Source organism: Rattus rattus, chromosome X, assembly GCF_011064425.1.
Source record: "Rattus rattus isolate New Zealand chromosome X, Rrattus_CSIRO_v1, whole genome shotgun sequence".
Lineage (NCBI taxonomy): Eukaryota > Metazoa > Chordata > Mammalia > Rodentia > Muridae > Rattus > Rattus rattus.
In genome coordinates, this window is record NC_046172.1 from 51,891,941 (window position 1) to 51,908,497 (window position 16,557).

The 16,557-nt window shown below is 44.5% G+C and overlaps 1 pseudogene; it reads left to right on the top strand.

Annotated features, from left to right (window-relative positions):
• The first annotated feature begins 6,453 nt into the window (after nucleotides 1-6,453).
• LOC116888488 lies at nucleotides 6,454-11,978 on the top strand (annotated as a pseudogene).
• The last annotated feature ends 4,579 nt before the right edge of the window (nucleotides 11,979-16,557 follow it).

The window sequence follows — 16,557 nt, forward strand, 5'->3', positions numbered from 1 at the left end:
CCTATACCCTACTTCCCTAGCCTCTGCCATGATTGTATGGAGCCTGATTCCTATAAATAAATGCATTCCATAGTACACACATTGATTCCAATTCTTTGTTGAAACACCACCGATGCACTGCCAAAGGAGCTAGTTGTGACAGAAGTTCAGTTTCAGTGTGCGAAATTTAAACTTCCTATTCAGCATCCAGGTAAAGAGTTTGAATAGGAAAGCTTGATGTTATGAGTAGTATGTGGTCCAGGCTAGAGGTGGAAATTGACAAACCATTAAATATACTGGTAAAGCCAAACCATACAGGTAAAGCACAGACATACATCATTAAAGTTATCAGTGTATAGAACAAATCAATGTATAGGTGGTCTTAAAGTCACAAGATGAGGGTTGGGGATTTAGCTCAGTGGTAGAGCGCTTGCCTAGCAAGCGCAAGGCCCTGGGTTCGGTCCCCAGCTCCGAAAAAAAAAAAGTCACAAGATGAGATGAAGTCACGGAAGCATTAAAGGCTAGCAGAGAAAACTCAGTAAAAATACTGGATAAGGATTGCTCTAATATTAAAAATATAAAGTGCCAGATATGGTGTCTCACACAAGCTCAGCAGTTGGAAGCTAAGGCTAGAGAATTGCTCTGAGTTCAGGGCCAGAGAGAATTACATAGTGAGTTCCAGGTCAGCCTGAGCTACTGTGTGAAGCTCTGTCTTAGACACCACACGAAGAAGAAAAGGAAATGGGGGAGAGAAAGTATGGTTAGGTATGAAGGGGACCGCCAATATCCAAGCACTCTGAGTCTGAGGCAGAAGACTTTCAAACTCCAAGCCAGTCTGGGATACCTAGAGACACTCTGTCTCAAGAAAAATAGTTACTCGTGGTAGTAAGTCATCAATAAAAAAAAGGCTGAATGATGGAAAGGGTGTAAGGACTGACAAGCCTCTGCTTCTGAGGAGCTGTGGGCAGTCGATGACTGCATGGGGGGTGGGGGAACCGGTCCTCCTCAAGTGCATTGCCCCTGACAGGTCAGTTATGCCTCAGTGGACAGCCCCACATTCAGTTGTGTATATGGGCAGCTCAAATGGACTCAGTAAGTTATTACAAAAGAAACACATGAATTTGAAAGGAGTTGAGGGGTGGGCATGATTTTGAAGGAGTTAGGGGGTGGTAAGGGTGGTTAATATCAAAATACATTATATTCAATTCTCAAACAATTAACAAAATGTTATATTCTTTAAAGCTGGCTGAATAAATAACATTTAAAGCTACCAAAACTGGCCTCGGATTTTAAAGAGGAAACCATGGGAAAGTCTGTTTTAAACTAAAAGAGCAAACAACTGAGTGAAGACTTAAGACAAGTATTAAGATGAACAAAAGGGTCTCAGTTACTTAATAAACCTAGAAAATTGGGGGGTGATCATAGATGGTTTCCAAAGCAAATAAAATACTAAGCTAGTCTGTTTTTTAAAATATACTTTCTAAAGAGTTGGTGGTGGGTTTTTTGCATCTGACCAAAGACTCTATTAAGAAAAATGGTAAGTTTTAGAACATTAGCAAAAACAATTAGAATAAAAACAGAAATAAACAACTATTATAGGCTGATTCACAGCCACAGATTTGGTCCCCCAGGGAACATTTCAAAATGTCGACAAGTATGTTTGGCAGTCATAAACCGCGGGAGGCTGCTACCGGCATCCAGTGGGTAGGAACCAAGCATGCCTGGAAATCTCCCACAAAGCCTAGAATGGCTCCCAAGGTCAGTGGCAGTAACGCAGAGTAAGAAATTATGACTTATTTATGGTTATTTATCACAAGAAGTAGAACAAAAATCTTTTTTTCAATTTTATTCATATGTTTTTGTGGGGGGGTGTGGGTGTGGGTGTCTGTACACACGCACATCGGAGCCCCTAAAACTGGAGTTACAGGTAGTTGGGAGCAACCTGACCTGAGAACTGGGAACCAAACTTCAGTCCCAGTCCTCTGTGAGAACATCGAGTGGAGCAAGTTCTTTTAACTGCTGAGCTATTTCTCCATCCCTCCTCAAAATGATGGACAAATGGAGGAAAAGAAAGAGGAGACAGACCTTGAAGAAAATAAAAAGGTAGAAACAGAGGTACCACAGAATAGATAACTTATACAATGGCATTGTATACAGTTGTAAAGAAAAACAGAATGTACTGGATAGTGGATAGTGTTTATCAAGGTGACTGGAAGGCAAAAAATTCATGTCCTCCCTTAATGCAAATCCTAGTCTGTGATGCATGAATGGATACACAAACATGTAAAGGTGAGTGAAGCCTTAAAAAGTGGGAAAGGAACACAAGAGCGAAATAAACAGAGGTGAGGAAGATCAGGGGTACGGCGGGCGGGCGGGGGGGCGTAGTCAAAAGGAAGCCTGAGATATGAAAGAGGAAGAGACTGGAGGGAGGCCCTGTGAGCTTCAGGGCGGGTGAGTGGGAGTAGAAGGATGGTTAATTATAGAATAGGGATTTGCAGGGAGGAAGAGGGAACAGTGATAAGATGGTAGGAAGATGAGAGAGCCTGGAGACGACAGTCATCAGGAACCCTCCTATGCTAAAGCAGATGTACCCTGGAATAGCAGCCATGGGGTAGCATTTGTAGCTATGTCCATAAATAGCAAAGAAACTATAAAGTGGCTCTCTGTTCATCTATTCCTCCCTCACCAAAATAAAAGCAAACCCAGAAGATATTAAGGGGGGAAAACAGAGATTACAGAAAAACAAAATACAATTTAACTATCCAAGCCTTTGGTTAGCTTCATTTCAGATATGGAAATTGTTTTAAAAAGAAATATTGAAAATAAGAAAATAAGAGTCTGGGGAGACAGCTCTACTGGAAGAGTACCTGCCTAAGTTTGGGTCTCCAGTTCCCATGTTAAAAAAGGCCTCTTAGCACTGTAGCCCTAATCCTGGGAGAATAGATACAGGCAGGCCCCTAAAGCTCAGTGGCCAGCCACTTTAACCAATGGTGAGCACTGAATTCACCAAGAGACCCTGTCTCAAAAGATAAGATGAAATGTGAGCAGTTCAGGGAGACATCCAATGTTGACCTCTGTCCTTCTTATCTATGAACACACATGTGTACACATACCTGCAGGCACATACACATACAGTGCAGAATATATATATATATACATATTTATAGGTATATATATATATATGTGTGTATATATATATATATGGAGAACATGAAGATCATATATATATATATATACATATATATGTATATGTGTGTTTATATATATATATATATATATATATATATATATAAAACAGAAAGGAGTCTGGGGAGATGGCTCAGTGGTTGAGAGCACTGACTGCTCTTCCAGAGGTCCTGAGTTCAAATCCCAGCAACCACATGGTGGCTCACAACCATCTGTAATGGGATCTGATGCCCTCTTCTGGTGTGTCTGAAGACAGCTACCAGCGTGCTCATATACATAAATAAATAAATCTAAAAAAAAAAACAACAGAAAAAAACAAAGAAAGCCCTCTGCTTCTCCAGAAGTGTCCATCTTCCAAAGAATAACCAGGGAACTAGAAAACCATTTTCTTTTTTTCTATTTTTTTTCGTAGGCTGGTTTTTGGTCGTGGTGGTGGTGGTGGTGAGAGCTGATTTGTTTTTGTTTTCCCATATTATGGGTTGAACCCAGGGCCTTGCCTATGCTTAGTCAAGTAAAATCAAGAAATATATATCCAGCGCTAAAAACCCATTTCTATGTGTTGCTTAATACCAGTCATTTCAAAGAAACTCAGGCAAAAAGTTTCTAATCTAACCAAATATAAAATATCTATGATGACATGTAACAATCACACTTACTATTGATTTTTTTAAAGCCTTAATCAGAGCCTGGTGGCCCAGCACTCCATAGGCAGAGGTAAGGCGATCTGTATGTATTTGAGGTCAGTCTAATCTACATGTGAGTTCCAGGGCAGCCGGGGATACACAGTGAGACCCTGTCTCAAAAACAAAACAAACAAAAACAGAAAAAGAAAAAAGCATTTATTTTAAACGTGTCTACTTCAGGGGTTTTGCAGATTTAATCTTGGGTTCTTGTCATTACAGGTAATCATTGTGATTATTGTGTGTCAGGGCTGTATGTAAATCTAAACATTAGAGAATCTTCTAAACAGCTGTCAAAAAAAAAAAAAAAAACCCAGACTGGCAAATTTTAAGGCAACAACGGGACTAGAAAACAAGATTCTATAAATAGAATCCATACACTAAATCATCACAGGAAAGTCAGGGCTGGAGAGACGACACAATGGTTAAGAGTGCTTGCTATGGGGTTGGGGATTTAGCTCAGTGGTAGAGCGCTTGCCTAGCAAGCACAAGGCCCTGGGTTCGGTCCCCAGCTCTGTAAAAAAAAAAAAAAAAAAAAAAAAAAAAAGAGTGCTTGCTATTCTTCTAGAGGAATGGGGTTCAGTCCCCAGCACCAAGTCAGGCAACTCACAACTGCCTATCACTCCAGCTCTAAAGCATCTGACACCCTCTGTCCTCTGAAGGCATGTGTGTATACATGCAAATAGGCAAATAATCAAATAAATCTATTTTTTAAAGGAAAGAATAGGGCTGGAGTGATGGCTTAGCAGTTAAGAGCAGTGCTTCCTCTTCCAAAGAATCTGAGTTCCATTTTAAGCATCTCCAGGGCTCCTCACGCCCTATCTGATGCCTTCTTCTGGCCTCTGAGAGCACTGCTCTTGCGTGGTACAAAACCATACATGTGAGCAAAACACCCACGCACACAAAATAATAAGAAAAAAAGAAAAGAACCTGACAAGGTTGGACCCCCAGTGCAGGGGAATATGGGGGCAGTAAGGGGATGTATGGGGAATACCCGTGACGGTGGAGGGGGGGAGCGGAGGGATAGGGGCTTATGGACAGGAAACCGGGAGGGGGAGTAACATTTGAAATGTAAAGAAATATATCAAATAAAAAATTAAAAGGGGTTGGGGATTTAGCTCAGTGGTAGAGCGCTTGCCTAGGAAGCGCAAGGCCCTGGGTTCGGTCCCCAGCTCCGAAAAAAAAGAACCAAAAAAAAAAATTAAAAAAGAAAAAGAAAAACTAGAAACACACAGAAATAAAAGGTAAGTTGTTATAAAAAAGAATGCCCGGGGTTGGGGATTTAGCCCAGGGGAAGAGCGCTTCCCTAGGAACCCTTGCAAGGAACCCTGGTTTGGGCCCCCAGCCTTAAAAAAAAAAACCAAAAAAAAAAAAAAAATGCCACGTGTCTAACTATGTAAGAAACCTGGATGGAGCGGGGGGGGTGGCGGCGGGGGGGGGGATGGGAGGCGGGTGTACTCGTGAATGGAATGAGTGCTTTCTAATGCTCACACAAGCATACAGTGAGTGTCTCCACAGGTATAAAGGGTAAGGTGTGTGCTTAATTAGTGGTGGAACCACCAAATCATTGGAAACAAGCAGTTCGAACATATTAAAAAAAAAAAAAAAAAAAAAAGATAGTCTCGGCCGGCGGTAGTGGTGCAAGCTATTAGTCCCAGCATTCGAGAGGCTGAGGCAAGTGGATCTTTGAGTTCGCGGCCAGCCTGGTCTACAGAATGAGTTCTAAGAGAGCCAGAGCTACACAGAGAATCCCTGTCTCAAACCCCCACCCCCACTCCCAAAAATAATAACCAGACACAGTCTCACTATATAGCACCGGCTGGCCTGAACTGATTATATATGGCCTCAAACTGGCTATGGAGGCCAGGCTGGCCCTGAAACTCCCAGAGATCCGCCTGTCCCTGGTTGCCGTTGAAGGACCCGCCAAACAACTTAAATGGTGCACAATGGCCCTGCAGGTTTAACTCCAGCGTAAAATGGTGGAGACAAACTGTAATAAAAAAGTACTGCTTGCGCAAGCTTCCGCCTGATCGCCTTACAAGTTAGATGGACAGCAAGGAACCGCCCACAACGTCTTCCCGCCTTCTCCAGCGGAAGTGGGGACACCGCTGGAAAGGAAGTTTGAACAAGGACCCTCCTACCCAGAAGGCTTAAGGAGCATGAGGCCTGGAGGAGTGGCGTACGGAGGACGACGCGCGCGAGCACGGCAGCTCCACAACCCTGCGTGTCCACTTCCAGCGCAGAGGGCTACCGGCCTGCACACGGGCAGTGACCTCCGAAGGTATGGGTGTTTTCAGAAACTTGCAAACATTTTGAGGTAGTTTTCGGTTCGCTTTGGCTCGTCTTTTCTGTTAAGTCGAGGTTTCTCGGTGCAGCCCAGACGGCTTTCGTGGCGGCTGAGCGCCAAAAGTACAGTGCAGGAATTGGAGGCGTCCGCCTCACCAGTGGGGAGGTGGGTTTCTTGGGGTCCATATTAAATTCAGGCGTATGCTCCCCTGCAGAGTTGTAGAGTTTTGTAGGACAGTTACTAGAACTGCCATGATTTCGGCCTCTCTCCGCCAACACGTTTTGTTTTTCTTTAAAGGTCCTGACTCTTTTCTTACGTACGATGGAACGAAATTTACAGGAGGCTTTTGAGTGGGCGGATGATATTATTGAATCTGTCCGGCAGCGGCCCCCTCCTTCAAGACTCACGTCCAGTGGGGAAAAGTCTCTTCATGAAAAACTGTATGACATTTATGTTGAAGAATGTGAAAAAGAGGCAGAGGCAGGGGGCCTTCAAAGCAATGTCAACTTGCTAGAGAAGCTTCTGAGGAGAGAGGCGTTGCCATGTTTAGTGGTCAACCTGTACCCAGAAAATCAGGGCTATTCTCTCATGCTGAAGGACAAAAGTGGGTCATTTTCAGAGACTTTTAAGTTGCCTTATGAAATAGAGAAATTGCTTGAATACTTGGATGCTGAAGAGTTACCTTCTTTTCTGATTGATGTCCTGGAAAAGTCTCCTGTGAATGTTTTTCACCATGGGTGTGTCATAGCAGAAATCAGAGACTTCAGGCAATGCAGTGACACCCAACCCCTGGGGAGATTGGTGAAGAGCCTGCTGTGTCATCTGATGTGTCCTCTGCTTCCTCGACTCCTGCTTACCAAACTCGACATTCTCTTACGTCCCCACGATGCAGAGTCTAGTAAGCGATGTGGAGTCCATTACAAGTGATAACTGCCAGTGGACTGAGGAAGAAAAAACTTGAGCTTGAGAGTCAACTGATTTTAGCTACCATGAGAGCCACTGTGTCTGATCCCTCTGTTGCTGTTGCCTGCACAGCCAACAGACTGCTGTTTAATGAGCAGAAGATGACTGACTCTATGAGACAATGCTTCAAGAGGCGTGCAGCCTCTTCTCTGGATCAAGAGGAGGTGTCATCTGAGTATACATGTCCCCCTGACCTTACTACAACAATGACTCCTATCGCAAAACAAGCAAAAATAGGGCCCGATGACCCATATGACTTGTTGACTACTGAAACGGATGCATGGCTGCAGGGATCCAGTGAACTGACCATGCCTTCCGAGATGGAAGCGGAGACATATATGAACGAGGTGCCATCTCTGCTCTTTGATGATGAAGAACCAAGTGTCCTGGAAGTTCCTGAGGTAAAATATGGCTTTATGTTTGATTATGAGGATGACAGTCAGCTATGGGAAATGAATCCAAGTATCATGAAGTCCCTTAATGATCCACTTTTCTCTGCTGACATAGGGCCACTTCCAGAGGACAGAATTGATAGCCACATGTATTTCCCTCACATGTCCCTGGATGATTATTCAGATGATTTCATGGCTAAAGTAGACACTGAGCCTAGTGAGACAGTGGATGTGTGCCAATGGTCTTTCCAGAGCGAAGATAGGTGTTCAGGCAATATGACACAGGGGTCTAGTAGCTCAGTCTGTCTTCCTGAGCCCTCCCTGGAGGCAAAGCCCACAACCGGTCTGGTGCCAAAGCCGGCAACCGATCTGGTGCCAAAGCCGGCAACCGATCTGGTGCCAAAGCCCGCAGCCGGTCTGGTGCCAAAGCCGGCAACCGATCTGGTGCCAAAGCCCGCAGGTCTGGTGCCAAAGCCGGCAACCGATCTGGTGCCAAAGCCCGCAGCCGGTCTGGTGCCAAAGCCGGCAACCGATCTGGTGCCAAAGCCGGCAACCGATCTGGTGCCAAAGCCCGCAGCCGGTCTGGTGCCAAAGCCGGTCTGGTGCCAAAGCCCGCAACCGGTCTGGTGTCAAAGCCCGCAGCCGTCTGGTGCCAAAGCCGGCAACCGATCTGGTGCCAAAGCCAAACCGGGTCTGGTGCCAAAGCCCGCAACCGTCTGGTGTCAAAGCCCGCCTGAACCGTCTGGTGTCAAAGCCCGCCTGGTCTGGTGTCAAAGCCCGAAACCGGGTCTGGTGTCAAAGCCAAAGCCGTCTGGTGCCAAAGCCGCGAACCGTTCTGGTGCCAAAGCCCGCAACTGTTCTGGTGCCAGCCCGCCAACCGGTCTGGTGTCAAAGCCCGCAACCGGTCTGGTGTCAAAGCCTGCAACTGGTCTGGTGCCAAAGCCCAAAATGGGTCTGACGTCATCCTCAGTGTTAGAGCAGGGAAGCAGAATTCCTCCACCACTTGCGCTTACCCATATCTCTAAACAGGGCTCCTCAAATGTCAGCTGTGGTGAAGGGGCACCACCTGCTCCTAAGAAAACCACCGTGGTTCATCAAACCATTGTGGGCATGAGCAGAGTTAGCACCCTTCCTCCAGCTCTCCAATCTAATGCTAGGTCATCAGAAAACAAGCCAAAAGTCCAGCACCCTACCTGCACCACTAGCACAAATGTGATCAATTTGGTAAAGTCTATAAAAAAACCTAGTTTGGTGGGTAATTCAACCCAGGTCATAGGCTGCCCCACTAGTGTCCCGCTGCTGAAGGATCACTCAAAATAGCCTTCTACCAACCAGACAGCAGCTACCTAAGCCGGTACAGCGTCCCGTGAAGTCACCTATGCAACTGATTATAAATAATACGGCAAGTCCCTTAACTGTAAAGCTTCCCCCAGGCTCTATCATTTTGCGCCCAGAGCCTCAGAAGTCATCCCAGGGACAGCCACAGCAGATATATGTATTGATTCCAAAACAGCCGCAGACACCCAGGGTTTCTGTCCCCCCACAGCCAGTGCCACCAGCTTCCTCTCAAGGGTCTAATAATCAGCCGTTGTCCTTGCCAACTCAGCAAACTAGTCGCCTTAGTACTGCGCAAACTAGTCGCCTTAGTACTGCGCAAACTGGTCTCCTTAACACTGGTGGGGCCAGAGGGGTTCAACCAATCCAGACATCTGTGGTGTGTCAGGTAGGCTCCACCCAGCAGACTCGCAGGCCGAATGCTCATTCACAGAGCTTGGCGCTCTCTGCTACCCTAGTACAGCCGAGGCAGACTCAGAGTCAGAATGTGCAGCTGAGAATCATACCACGCATAATAACTGTAGGCAGACCAGGCACTCAGTGCTCTGACTGTGGGCATGCAGCTGGTGAACCCAGTGATAGAAGAACAGGAGGCCCACCAAACACCCCAAAATCCTAAGTCCTAATTCTCTTTAAAATGCACTAACAGTGAGCTAAATCAGTTCTCAGTTTTTACTTCATCACTGGCGGTTTGAATATTACAGTTTAAAATGCAAAAATAAGACCCTACAATACCCAAGTTTTACATAGAAATTGCTTTCAATATAGTCATGTTTATTGCCGTGTCCCAATGTTTAGACTCTTGCAGATTGTCATTAGATAAATATTAAAACTGCAGTAATATGAGGCTGACTAAATGGCTTAGCACTTAAGAGCACTTGCTCTTTCAAGGACTGGAGTTTGGTTCCTAGCACCCATGTCAGGCAGCTTGCTCGCAGCCTGTCTGTAAATCCAGCTCCAGAAAATCTGACATGTGTCTGGCCTCTTTGAGGACTGACATGCATGCACCCCTCCCACAAACATATAATTTAAAAATAAAATAGGAACTGCACATATAGCTTAGTGGTTAAGAGCATTTGTGGCTCCTGTACAGGAACCAGGTTTAATTTTCATCACCCACCTGGTGAATCCAGTGATAGAAGAACAGGAGGCCCACCAAACACCCCAAACATCTTTTAAATACATTTTGAGGGGATCTGACACCTTCTTTTGATTTGTGTGGGCACCAGGTACCCATATGGTGCACATACCTACAGACAAACTCCAAAGCACATAAAATAAACTTAGTATATCTTTTGATTTTTAAGTTAATAAATTAAGGCTTATTTGTAAATGGTGATTTAACAAACATGCATTTTGCTGTTTTAACAGTTTTTTGAAGGAGGAGTATATCCTTTTTCTTTTCTTTCTTTTTTTTTTTTTTTTTTTTTTTTTTTTTTTTTTTCCGGAGCTGGGGACCGAACCCAGTTCCTTGCGTTTCCTAGGCAAGCCCCCTACCCCGTGGCTAAATCCCCCACCCCAAAATTTTTTTTTTTTTTAACTTTGGAGACAAGGAGTTTTTCTAGGTAGCTCTGGTTGTCATGAACTCACTGTGTAGACCAGGGTGGCCCGAAACTCACAGATGTCCACCTGCCTCTGTCTCCAGAGTGCTGATGGTAAAGGTGTGAACCACCACCTGGCCTGATTAGGGTTGTCACACTGAAATTGAGGACAGCCGAGGCCTGCAGTCCTGTGCAAGAGAGCCCATGGCAGCCTTGTCTGATGAGCATCCCAGCCCTCGGAAGGTTTGCCCTGCAGCCAGTGCTCTGGCAGACCCCAGCTCCCCTCCAGACCCTACCACTGGCCTGGAAAAGGCCATCTGGGCTGGCTTGCTGTGGCTCTCCTTGTGAAGCCACTTACATGTTTTAGAACATTCTAGGTCAATGGCACGGAGGAAATAAGCCAGCACTTAGAACTCGGTCTTGCAGACTGGTTCTTCAGTGCCCACAGCTGTCTGAGGCTGTTAAGTGGGCTCTCCTCCTCCTCCGCCCCCATCCCCACCCCGTTTACTCCTCATCAATTGTTCCACACTCCCTGCCTGCTCACCCCATCTCAGTGTCCTTGTTTCAGTGGACTGGGCTGCTCTGCCCTTAGAGGGTTGAGGTTTATCAGTTCTGTAACAAACATCTGTCCACATGAAGGTGCAGTTCCTTAGCATTCATGACATTGGCAATGCTGTGCAGCCAGCCCTCTGTGTGTTTCCAAAACATGCCCAGCACTTCAAAGAAGTCCTGGACCCATTAAGCACTAAGCAGGAAGCCATCCTCCCCTCCCCCATCCCCTCCCCTCTGCCAGCCACTGGCAACCACCGATTGCTTTGTGTCCCTATGAATTGAATTATTCCCAGTGTGTATATATATATTAGTTGAATTTTACAGTGTTTTTAGATATACAACTTTGTACCTTTTTGTGTCTGCCTTTTGCCTGGAAGGGCTTAATGTTCATTCATGCTGTACTGTGTAGAACTTCCATCCTCAGTCCCTTGTCTGGATATGGCCTGATCTGTTTCTCCATGTCTGGGCTGTTGCTGCCTTTTGGCTGTTGTGTGTGGTGGTGCTGCCTCCAGTCATGGACAGGCTTATTTTACTGCTGGTCTTGTTCTTTGTAACTCTGAAGGATAACCTGCCTACATGAAATTTGCCTCTGTAAGCAAGTGCAAGTGTGTGTTTTGTTTGCCTTTTTTTTTTAAGAAGAAATGGAAACTTGGTCTGTCAGTTCTGAAAGAGGTTAGCAAAGGGACAGGTGACTGTGATCGTCACCGGCATAAACCCTTACTGAGGTCCTGCTTGTGCTCTTCAACAAAGATCTGACCACCTTCGAGCACGCTGGTCACGTTTGCCACCAGAGAGACATCGAGCTGGTGGGAGCATCCTGGACATTGCTGGGAGCAGGTGCCTGTCCTTGGAAGAAGTGAACTGGTCCAGTGAGCAGTTGCAAAGAACTTAAGCTCAGCCTTCAGAGTCAAGCAGATCTGACCTCAGTGCGCTGCCAGTTTTGCTGTCCTTCCTCCTTTAGCTCTGTAAGTGGTCCATTCAGGTACAATAAGCAGAATGGTTTGCTCCAGTGATGTACCCTTCCTTTTCAGACAGACAAATAAATTCACCTTTGTTTCAGTTACCGTTTAGTGGCATCTGTTTATTTCCCCTCCAGTGGTCTCCATTGTGGTGACAGTTTGACTCTATCTGGGGTCCTGTTCCCATATTTCTCATCCCCCAACTGACAGCAATCTTTGTCTTTGTTGAATGAAACTGGCATCACTGAAATGCCACCAGGCCATCCTGTTGGTTAGAGAAAGATGAGTCTTACTGGTAAGGAACACAATGGTATTTGCAGTCTTTTTTTTTTTAAAGATTTATTTATTTCATGTATATGAGTACACTATCAATGTCTTCAGACACACCAGAAGAGGGCATTGGACCTCACTTCAGATGGTTGTGAGCCACCATGTGGTTGCTGGGATTTGAACTCAGGACCTCAGGAAGAGCAGTCAGTGCTCTTAACCACTGAGCCATCTCTCCAGCCCTTTTGCAGTCTTTTTATTTTGAGGTTATAATACAATTTTATCATTTCCCCTTGCCTTTCCCCCGCTTAGCCCCTGCTCCATATACCCCTCCTTGCGTTCTTTCAAATTCGTGGCCTCTTTTTTCATTAATCATTAGTACATGTGTGTATATGCATATATATCCCTAAATGACACTTGTATGTATGTTTTTGGGGCTGACCATTTGCTCATGAGTCACTAATTAGTGTGCTCTTCCCCAGGGAAGACTATTTCCCTCACTGTCAGCATTCCTTAAATACCTATAGTTTTTTGTATAGAGTTGAGATCTTATTGTTAATAGTGTTTTTTTTAATTATAGTGTGTGTATGCATGCGTGTGCACACACGTGCACACACAGACTCATGCATGTGCATGTATACCAGCCACACTGAACATGGATCAGTCAGAGGACAACATATGGGAGTCAAGTTTTATCCCCCCACCTTCGTGTCCCAAAGGTCGAACTCAGATCACCAAGTTTAACAGCAACTAAACCAAGTTTATGTGCTGAGCCACCTTACCAGTCCTGTAGTGGTGTTTAAAATAAATATCCATTTTTGGTAAAATTGAATACAATAGTCCTTCATATCCAGGATGTTCATATATCATCTGAAAGAAAATATACTCAGCTGCTTGAAACACCTAGGCCATAAAATATAGAATACATCCACCCTTTGCCCATTCTCAGTATATGAAAGGTACAGTTCTGTTTATGATTTTTTTTTCATCTAGTCCTTGAAAGGAGAGCACCCTCATAGAGGCAAAAGGAAAGGGGGAAAGGGGATGGAATGGGGGGTTAGAGGGGTAACCAGGAAGAGCGATATCATTTGAAATGTAAATGAATAAAATGATTAATAAAAAAGAAAGACGAACCCCATACAGGTGGGTTGTTTTTTTTGTTTTGTTTTGTTTTGTTTGTTTTAAAGGAAGCAAGGTGGCGGCCTAAATCATGTGCTCAGAGTTGCCCAGCTAAGAAGGCCCAGAGCCCAGATTTGGGCTCAAGCTTCCTGAGGCCAAATCTTATTCTTTCCCATGCCATCTCACTGCCTCACTAATGGCAGACTAGCCACTTGGGCAGATTTACACAGCAAAGCTATTGCCAGAATGACTTCAAGTACACAAGAGCTGTTCTTTTCAAATAGTTGTTACCGGAGCTCGTCCTGCTCACCTACAGATTCTTGCATTTCCTGGTGAGAGTATAAGGTATTAGTGGCAGACCAAATCTTAATGATGGTTATCACCTTGCTCTGCCCTCTTGAGCTGCCTGTTAGTGGCATGTTCTTTGGGGATAGGCCTAATGGCTGGTCAGTCCTGGTGAATCAACATTTCCATTTTGGCACCATAAATTTTTATTATAACAGGCATGATTAGTAAACTACCTTTTTCTTTAGGGTCTTTTGTGTTCCTTTAGCTGAAGTCTACCTGTGTGACTTAATGTCGCAAATGTAAGCAAATCTATTGGTACATCCTTTATAACATCAATTCTATTATTTTGAGTTTCTTGTGCATCAATGGAAGCACCTATCAATAAAAATGGAACACTAATCCATAAGGAAGGGGGGGAGGGAAGGGGATGTTTGCCCGGAAACCGGGAAAGGGAATAACACTCGAAATGTATATAAGAAATATTCAAGTTAATAAAAAAAAAAGAGAGAGAGAGAAGGGAGCTCTAAAAAGAAAAAAAAAATGGAACACTAAAACTCCAACATTTCATGAGTCTGAGGTGTGAGGTAGGAGGATTGATTGTCTGTAGTTCAAGGCTGGGCCTGGGCTACAAAGTGAAGCCCAGTCCCAACACTGCTCCATAAAACAGATCTATGAAGGTCCTTAAGATTTTTATCCTGTTCGTAAGACAAGTTAGCCTGCTATCATTTCATGGATGCTAGAAGAAGACACAGTAATATCTAGTCAATACAAAGGACTTTATTAAGTACAATGTGGTAAGCAGCATGAGATACAGGTTTGCATTCATTCCTTTCTCCCTTAAGTCCCATGAAGGCAACATGGACCCAGGTAAGTGTTGTACATGTAGTGAAAATGTGTCACAGCTGAGGAAAACAAGCATAGGCAATAGCAATATTTCATTATTTTTCAGATTTGTTTTGCATGTTTGAGCATCTGCCGGCATGCATATCTGCACCACATGTGTGCCTGCAGAGGTTAGAAGGTAGCATCCGATCGATCCCTTGGAACGAAAGTTGTGGATAATTGGGAGCCACTATGTGGGTGCTGGGAACTGAACCCCAGGCCCTCTTCAAAAGCAGCAAGTTCTTTTAACCACTGGACTGTCCCTCTGGTCCTAGGAAACGGTGGAGTTTTAAAAAATTGCAAAATGGCCCATCCTGCTCTTGAGAGAAGTGTTTTTGCCTATAAGAGCATATCCTCTCTATCTCCTAAGGCTTTCCACTATGCAAACGTCTAAGAAAGTGGGTTTAGAGGCCTAGCGATAGCTCAGTGCTGGTATTTCCTTCAGGTCTACTCTGGAACCAGATAGGTATATGGTGTACATACATACATACATACATACATACATACATACATACATACATGATGTAGGCAAACATTCATACACAGGGAACAAGAATATTTGTCTTCTGGATTCTGTGGTCACCCCCAACACATGCACCTACATACAGATACACAGAGGGGGGGGAGGGGGGAGAGAGAGAGAGAAAACTAAGGAATATTAAAATATAATTTTTCAAAAGAATGATGGAGGGACTGGGGCAGAGTACTCCCTTAACTTGTATGAATCCCTGAGTAAGATTTCTAGTGCTAAAAGCCAAGCAAAAATATCAGGAGGGTCTGGGGAGACAGCTCACATGGTAATGTGCTTGCCTTGCAGACATTAGAACCTGAGTTCAGTCCCCAAAATCCACATTTAAAAAAAACAAAAACAAATACAAAAACAGGCTTCTTGATATACACTGCTGATCCTGGCACTGTGGAGGTAAAGACATGAACACCCCTGGGGCTCCATGGCCAGTCAAGCCTACTTGGAAAGCTCTGGGCCAGTGAGAGATCTTGTCAAAAAGTGAAGTAGATGTCTCTTCAGCAGCAGTTCTCAAACTTGAGTCATGCGTTCTGACTCTTGGGAAGCCTCTTATCTCCAAAAATATTTACATTATAATTCATAACAGTAGCAAAGAAAATAATTTTGTGGTTGGGGGTCAGTACAACATGAGGAACTGTATTAAAGGATCAGCAGCAGTAGGAAGGCTGAACACTACTGCTCTAGAGGAATGGCACTTAATTAAACTCATGCTCTGGCCTCCACATGCATATGTGCACATAAGCACACATACCAGCACATACATGCAAAACAATGATAGAGGGGGCCAAGTGTGGTAGCACAGGTCTATAATCCCAATATTGGAGGCTGGAGGATCAGGAGTTCAAGGCCTATCTGTGCTATGTGCAATCTTGCCTTTAAAAATTATAAAATAAAAACGAAAATAAAAGGGCACCTGACTAGCTCACATGAAGTTTGATTCCCCAACAGCTCAAATGATTGTCAGAGAGGCACAGTTTAAAGAAAGGATTTTATCATAAACGTGCCTTTAATAACATAGCTAACTATATAGAAATTATAAAGAAGAAAATCTGGGATCTAGTCTTTGAGAATGTCCACTTTTACAGGTGAGGAAGAATATATGCTGGAAAAAAGTGACAAATAGACGGATGGGGGAGGGGCGGGAGGCTGGAGATACTCCCATGGTTAAAACACTTGCTTTGCAAACCTGAGGACCAGAGATCAAAAGATCCACAGAACCCAAACCCAGATACATGCGGGTGGGTGTGGCAGCCCACCTGCAATTCCTACAAAACCAGACTGTCAGAAAAAACTAGCTGGCTAGCCATACCAAAAAAGCTTTGGGTTTGATTGAGACCCTGCCTCGATGAATGAGGTTTGGAAGAGAGACCGAGGATAATACTCAACCTCGGGTCTCCACATACCCGTGTAACACATGTGAATGCGCAAACTTACACACATACACATGCAGACCACATACATGTGAAAAATATAAAAAACTGAAAATGGTCATAAAATTCTCATACCCACAAAAGACACCTCCGCTTACCCCACCCCACCAGCAACAGAGCTCATACTGAGTTCCCAATCCGGCCCAGCTCTGGTCAGAAAGGACAGGCCCT